This window comes from Chenopodium album, chromosome 14 (assembly GCF_948465745.1).
Source record: "Chenopodium album chromosome 14, dcCheAlbu1.1, whole genome shotgun sequence".
Taxonomy (NCBI): domain Eukaryota; kingdom Viridiplantae; phylum Streptophyta; class Magnoliopsida; order Caryophyllales; family Amaranthaceae; genus Chenopodium; species Chenopodium album.
Genome location: NC_137847.1, coordinates 25058412 through 25066680, shown reverse-complemented (window position 1 = coordinate 25066680; position 8269 = coordinate 25058412). Strand labels below are relative to the sequence as shown.

Sequence of the window (8269 nt, the reverse complement as noted above, 5' to 3'; positions counted from 1 at the left end):
TCCATTGCTTTTTCATTACTTTATTTGAGACTATCTCATTTCTTGTTTGTTAGTATTTGTTACTACTTGTTACTTGTCAGTGCTTACATTCTCCTTAGCTTTGTTGTATGAACAAAGGACGAACTCGCTCAAGGTCTTTGATTCCCATTGATCCAGAGCTAGAAAGATCTTTGTCCTTACTTCGAAGAGAAGCGAGAGCGAGGAGTAGAAATTCTCACACCCCAACGAAAGAAAGAGTAAGAGAATTGGAAGATACTCCACCATCTTCACCCTCAAGTGAAGACTTAGATAGCCCTAATTCGCCATCAAGTCCGGAAATCAACCCCTTTTCAATCTTTAAGTCTGAAAGTGAAGAAGGTTCTAAAATGGGAGAAAATACACCTTTGAGTCGTCTTGGGGCTCCCGAAGCCTTTAGAGCCCAAAGTGGGATCCTCACCCCTACCACTCAAGCCAACAATTTCGAAATCAAGCCCAATTTGATTGCTTTAATAGAGAGGAAACAATTCTCGGGTGGAAAATTTGAGAGCCCTCATCAGCATTTGAAAGAATTTGAGAAGTATTGTGGCACGATCAAAGCCAACGGAGTGACTCAAGAGTATATCCGCCTCAAGATGTTTCCATTTTCTTTAATTGGGAGAGGTCTAGAATGGCTAGAGAAGGAGGTGCCCCCTAATTCTCTCACAACTTGGGACCAAGTGACTACGGCTTTCTTGAGGAGATTTTATAACCATAGGAAGACCGCCGAGGCTCGATCTTTAATTCAAGGTTTTCGCCAAAAGAGTGGTGAGACTCTAAGTGCGGCATGGGACCGGTACAAAGAGCTTCAACGTCAATGCCCACATCATGGGATACCCAAATATCAACTCATCCACACTTTCTATGGAGGTCTCTCACCTCAAGGGAGAAGAAGCCTAGATGCCGCCGCCGGCGGTCCAATCATGAACAAAGGAGAGGATTATGATGATTGGTACGAAGGAGAAAGGGAGGCCACTTCTAGCAAAGGTGTCTATGCATTGGAGCAAGCCAACGCAATCAACAACCTTTCTTCCCAAATCTCCAAGATGGCCAAGCAAATGGACGAAATGATGAAAGAAAGGTCCAACCCTCATGGTAATACCTCCCCTTCAACCAAGGGAGGCAATGGTATGGCCACTTCTTCCCCCTCTTCTTATAATAAAATTCCTCAAGGATGCATGTTTTGCTCAAATTGTGAAACCTATGATCATGATACCTCCCATTGTGTGTATGCTTGTGAAGTTCAACCCCCTCCCTATGAACATGATGATAATGTAGAAGATGTCAATGCTATGAATTTTGCTCCTAGAATGGAAAGTGTAGGGAACTTGAGGCCAAACTCCAATCAAATGGGGAATTGGAATCAAGGTGGAAACCGTGGTTGGAACCAAAGTGGTGGTGGTTATGGTAACCAATACCATGGTGGGGGAGGCCCTTCCAACTTCAATGGAAGAGGCTACTCTAACCAAAGGGGGTATGGCTATCAAAACCAACAACCCAACTCCCGATACCATGACCATCAAAATCAAAATTTTGGTGATCAAGGTAACATGGGAAACAATCGACAAAGCAATGTTCCCAACCAAGGCACCGGAGGCAATAGGGGCCAAAATATTTCTAACTATGCCCAAACCAATAGGCCTCCGGGTTTCCGTCAAGCCCAACTTCCTCCACCTCAACAACCTCTTCAAATTGAGGCCCCTCCTAATGATCCCCTGATGGCTAAGCTAGATGCCATCATGAAAATGCATGAGGAGGAAAAGAAGAGAAATGAGGAGGATAAAAAGGGAGCCAATGCTCATATGAAAATGCTTGAAACCCAAATTGCCCAACTTGCCTCCAATTCCTCTTCTTCTTCTTCTTCCTCTATCCCTAGTCAAGGAGTCAACCCAAAACCTTTGTATGCCGTGAAAACAAGGAGTGGAAAGGTAGTAGGGAGTGACCCCTTAGTTGAGGAGGAACCTCGAAATGAAGTAGAGTTAGAGAGGGGGAATGAGAGAACCAAGGAGCCTTCTAATGTTGAGAGGGAGAAGGATGTTGAGGTGCAAAAGGAAAAAGAGACCACCCCCTTGCCCCTAAATCTCCAACCTAGAGAGGAGAGGTTACCTTTTCCCCAAAGATTTGTGAGAGCTAAGCTTGATGCTCAATTTGGGAAGTTTTTGGATGTGATCAAGAATTTGCATGTTTCCCTTCCTTTTGTGGATACTATGAAACAAATGCCCCATTACTCTAAGTTTTTGAAAGATCTATTGAGTGGGAGAAGGGAGTGTGAAACGGTGAGCTTGACCGCCAATTGTAGTGCAATCCTTTCCAACAAACTTCCCGCCAAGTTGAAGGATCCGGGTAGTTTTTCCATCCCTTGTTCTATTAATGGCATTGAGTTTGACAAAGCTTTGTGTGATTTAGGAGCAAGTGTGAGCCTCATGCCCTACTCCGTCTACCAAAAGCTTAGTGTAGGAACCCTTTCCCCCACTAACATTACTCTCCAACTAGCGGATCGGTCCATTAAATTTCCCATGGGTAAGGTTGAGGACATCCCCCTTAGGGTAGGAAAGTTCACATTCCCCGTGGATTTTTATGTGCTAGAGATGGATGAGGATGAGAGGATTCCTATTATCTTGGGTATGCCGTTTTTAGCCACCTCTAGGGCCATCATTGATGTAAAGGAAGGTAAAATATCTTTGAAAATTGACAATAATTCAATTGAGTTTGATTTGAATAATGTCATGCAACAACCTTCCTCAAGTGGTGAATGCTTTAGAGTAGATGTTCTAGATACCATGCTTAGTGAATTTTCTCGTTCCCATTTGCATGCTTCTAACGATCCCCTAGAAAGTGTATTGTTGAATGATTCTAAGCTAGGTGCTCATAAGGACGACATTTAATTCTATGAGGATTTGCTAGAGGAAAGCAAGAGCAAGTGCATGGATGAGAGCATGGAGGAGGAGGCTTTTCACACCCATGACCTCTTTCAAGTTGAGGAAAGAGAGGAGAGCACCAATGGTAAGGGAGCACCAAAGGTAGACTTGAAACCTCTACCTTTGGGCTTGAGGTATAAATTTCTTGGTTCTAATGAGTCTTTCCCCGTAATTGTTAATTCCAACCTAACGGAGGAGCAAACCTCCCTCTTGATCAATGTTTTGAAAAAACACAAGAAAGCTTTAGGCTATAACATTAATGACATCAAAGGTATAAGTCCTTCTTTATGCATGCACAAAATTGATCTAGAGGGAGATGCCAAACCCGTTAGGCAAAGGCAAAGGAAGCTTAACCCTTCCATGCAAGAGGTTGTGCGGAAGGAAGTGGCTAAGCTCCTTGATGCGGGAATTATATACCCAATTGCTCATAGTGATTGGGTATCTCCCGTGCAAGTTGTGCCTAAGAAAGGGGGAATGACGGTAGTGAAAAATGATCATGATCAACTAGTCCCCACTAGGCTTGTAACCGGTTGGCGCATGTGCATTGACTATCGCCAACTCAACACAAGTACATGCAAAGATCATTTTCCATTACCGTTCATTGATCAAATGTTGGAGAGGCTTACAAAGCATTCCTTCTATTGTTTTCTTGATGGTTATTCGGGATTTTTCCAAATCCCGATTGACCCCAAGGATCAAGAGAAGACGACTTTTACTTGTCCCTACGGTACTTATGCGTATCGTAGGATGCCTTTTGGGCTTTGTAATGCTCCCGCAACATTCCAACGTTGTATGATGTCTATTTTCAGTGATATGATTGAGGATAAGATAGAGGTCTTTATGGATGACTTCTCCGTTGGAGGAGCCACCTATGAAGATTGTCTATCTAATTTATCTCGTTTCTTAGAAAGATGTGAGAGGGCTAACCTCGTGTAAAATTGGAAAAAGTGCCATTTTATGGTAGAAAGTGGGATTGTTCTTGGGCACAAAATTTCCCATGCCGGCATTGAGGTTGATAGAGCCAAGGTAGAGTTCATTGAGAAACTTCTTCCCCCCACCAACGTGAGGGAAGTGAGGTCTTTTCTTGGCCATGCCGGGTTCTATCGGCGTTTTATAAAAGACTTTTCTTTGATTGCAAAGCCTCTCACATCCCTATTGCAACAAGATAAAGAGTTTATATTTGATGATGCTTGTCAAGAATCTTTTTGTAGGTTGAAAGAGGCCCTTTGCACCGCCCCTATTGTCCAAGGTCCGGATTGGTCTCTTCCATTTGAGCTCATGTGTGATGCAAGCGACGAGGCTATTTGTTCGGTTCTTGGGCAACGGAGGATGGGAAGCTTCATGTCATACATTATTTGTCCAAAACTCTCAATGATGCTCAACGAAATTACACAACCACCGAGAAGGAATTCTTAGCGGTTATTCACTCATTTGAAAAGTTTAGAACCTACCTCATTGGTTCTAGGACAATTGTGTACACCGACCATTCGGCTCTCAAATATTTGATAGGGAAGAAGGAAGCTAAACCAAGGTTGTTGAGATGGGTTTTAGTTCTCCAAGACTTTGATTATGAAATGAGAGAAAAAAAGGGAGCCGAGAATGTGGTGGCGGATCACCTCTCAAAGTTGGGCGGTGCAAGGTTCAAGGATGATGGTTTGCCAATAGAGGATGCTATAAGGGATGATGTGCTATATGTTCTTGAGGTGAAGTCGGCTCCATGGTATGCGGATATTGTGAATTACTTGGCTTGTGGTGCCATACCTCCGGATTTCACTTCACAATAACGTCGAAAGCTCAAGCACGAGGCAAAGAGATATATTTGGGATGAACCGATTTTGTTGAAGAGAGGGGTTGATGGGTTGTTGAGGAGATGCGTCCCCGACAATGAGTTTCAAAGTGTTCTCCATATGTGCCACTCTTCTCCTTGTGGTGGGCATATGAGTGCTCAGAAAACCGCCTCAAAAGTTCTCCAATCAATGCTCTTTTGGCCTTCCTTATTCAAGGACTCTTGGATATTTGTCAAGACCTGCGATAGATGTCAAAGGGTGGGGAATATTTCGAGAAGGGATGAAATGCCACAAAACCCCATCCTTGAGCTTGAAGTTTTCGATGTGTGGGCGATAGATTTCATGGGCCCCTTTATCTCCTCAAATGGGAACAAATATATTTTAGTTGTCGTTGACTACGTGTCCAAATGGGCGGAGGTCGTAGCTTCTCCAACAAATGACTCAAAAGCGGTGGTTAACCTCTTTAAGAAAGTGATCTTCCCAAGATTCGGTGTTCCGAGGGCGATTATTAGTGATGGGGGGTCACATTTCAAACACCACACCTTCGTGCGACTACTTGAGAAATATGGGGTATCTCATAAGCGGGGGCTTGCTTATCACCCCCAAACAAGTGGTCAAGCGGCGGTCACAAATAGAGAGCTCAAAGTGATCTTGGAGAAGACAGTTGCCAGAACGAGGAAGGATTGGTCCTTTAAGCTCATTGATTCTCTATGGGCTTATAGGACCGCTTTCAAGACGCCAATTGGGACCACCCCTTACAAGCTTGTTTATGGGAAGAATTGTCATTTGCCCGTGGAGATGGAGCATCGTGCTCATTGGGCGATCAAGCAAATCAACTTGGATCTCCATAGTGCGGAGGAGCAAAGGCTTTTAGAGTTGCATGAGCTAGGGGAATTGAGGTTTAGTGCCTATGAGAATGCAAGTATGTATAAGGCAAGATCAAAAGCGTGGCATGACGCTCAAATCATCAAGAAATATTTTGTCAAAGGGCAAAAGTTGCTCCTCTTTAATTCGAGGTTGAAGCTCTTCCCGGGCAAGCTCCGAACAAGATGGAGTGGGCCATACATTGTTACGGAGGTGTTTCCGTATGGTGCTTATGAAATTTTCCAAGATGGCCACTCCCCTTTCAAAGTCAACGGCCACCGCCTCAAGCCTTATTTTGAAGGATTCCCAAGTGATGAACCAATTTCGGTTACTCTAATTGATGTGCATCATCAATTCCGCCCTCCTTAATCATCTCGAAGAACGTCGAGCTAACGACGCTAACCAAAAGCGCTTTCGGGAGGCAACCCGAGTTTCTAACCCTCCTCTACTTTCTTCTCTTCATGTTACTTTCATTTTTCAATTTACAACTTTGGATTATTGGGATTTGTGAGTTTTGATTATATTTGAGTCTTTGATAAACGGTGCATCTAGCATGATTGTATGGAGTTTAGATGTGTGATTAAGGACTATTTTTGCAGGCCGTTTGGTGTTATATTTGGAGCTAAGTTGAGGTTTGGAGACTTGGAAGTGAGTGAGGAGCAATGCAAGAGAGGATTTGATGAAGACCCTGTGCGCGGGCGCGCAGGCCTGGGAGAACCCGCGCACAGAGAAGCTCAGAAAACAGAACATGGCAGAAACTTTTGCGCGACATCTGCGCGGGCGCGCAGATAAAGGCTGTGCGGGCGCGCAGGCCTGGGAGAACCCGCGCAGATTGAAGACAAAAATACAGATTTTGGCAGAAGGTTTTGCGCGGCATGTGTGCGCCATCTGCGCGGGCGCGTAGTACAATTGCGCGGGCGCGCAGTATACCTGCGCGGGCGCGCAGATCTGGGTTTATCAGGGCTTAAGTCCTCCTTTTCCCCGTTTATTTCATCACTTTCTCACCATCTCTCATGAATTCTCACTCTCTCTCCTCAAGAACTCAAGCCCTAATTTCCCAAATCCCCTCTAATCTCACTTATTTCCTCGAAATCTCAACAAATCCCTTACATTCCCTCAATTTCCTCACAAATTCATCACTTCCCCCTCTCAAAATCACCCATTTTTCACCAAATTCGTGGTTGCTCTTCAGTGGTCAAGGTGGTGTTGCGTGAGGGCTCTTGAAGGTCTTCAAGCTCTTCAATTGTGGTATAATCCTAATCCTTGAGTACTTTGTGGTTTTGATTCATTAGATAAGATCATGTTTTAGGATTGTTAAGCAAAAATTGAGCTTGTATGGATTTTGTGTGATTTTGGGGTAGTTTTGCTTACAATTGTGGAATTTGTCATGAATTTCTTGGTGATTTGTGAGTATTGTTGATGAAATTGTTGTTTTTATGCAATTTGCCTATCAATTACTTGACTTGGATATTGAGAATTGTGTGAGTGATCACTAGCTTGATATTGAGCATTGAAAATTGTTAATGCATGTGGAATTGAAAATGTATGTTGTTGAGAGTTTTTGATGCTTGATATTGAAATTTGCTTAGTGATTGCCTCTTTAGTGATTGAGTATTGCAAATTTTGGCATTGAATATTGTTGGTGATAGTTGTTTTCCTCTTGTGTTATTTGTATCCTGGAAAGTTGTTGCTCCTAACCCCTTTTCAGATAACAAAATCAAAGGCTTCAATTGTTGTTGTTGTTGTGGGAAAGATTTGGTATTCTTGATTGTGGATCTCTCCCTGGTGTTCTCGGTATTTTTGGGTTGTTAAGTAAAGTTGGTGAAGATGAGTGGTAGGAGAAGGAGTAGAAAGGAGCCTAGAATGTCAGTTGATGAACCCCAACCCTCCTCTCAAAATCAAAACCAAACACAATCCTCTCTTCCCACTTTAAAATTTGTGAACCGACACCATGCACCCTTCCATCAAACACTCCTCAAACGCAAGCTTAACCCCACCCAACACTACTACCAACGCTCAATGCGTGACTTGGGGATAGATGAGGACCTTCGGTCCTTTCTTGACAACCTTGAATGAGTGAGTTCATCAACCACCAATACCCAACCTTCAAGGAACCCACCTACGAGTTCCTCGCTTCCTTTGAGAAGGAACCCGTTGGAAACAACGAGTTCCAAATCTCCTTCCAACTTTTCAATGCCCGCCATGTCGTCTATCTTCGGCTTCTAAATGAACTCCTAGACTTTAACCCCGACGCCGACCTTCTTGCCCCATCCACCGAGCTCTTCCCCGAGTACGATGCTTTCCGTTGGTGGCGGACAATTACCGATTCGGATGAGTTTAGTACTCGGTACTCGGTGGCAAGCCAAATTATCCATCCAGTACTCCGCATCCTTCACCGCATCTTGGGGTTTGCGGTGTTTAGCAAGCAAGATTTGAGTAAGCTCTCTCACGAAGAGCTTTTCACTCTTTGGGTTGCCACAAAGGAGGAGTTGAGTGGGAGGCTCAACATGGGGTATTGGTTTGTGCTATGTTGCGAGGCAATCAAGAATGGGAACAAGACGGGAGAGATTGCCTTAGGAGGGATGATTTCAAGGATCGCCTCGAAGCTAGGGGGTGAGGTTCTTTTCCCTTTTCGCACAAGGGTGGGAAGAGACAGAGACATATTCGTGGACATCTCCTACATGC

At 44.1% G+C, this 8269-nt stretch overlaps 1 non-coding gene across 1 annotated transcript; it reads right to left on the bottom strand.

Moving 5' to 3' along the window:
- Positions 1-744: 744 nt before the first annotated feature.
- Positions 745-850, bottom strand: LOC145580450 (small nucleolar RNA R71). Its single transcript, XR_014099490.1, has one exon. It is a non-coding gene; the product is annotated as a small nucleolar RNA R71 (small nucleolar RNA).
- Between the last annotated feature and the right edge of the window lie 7419 nt (positions 851-8269).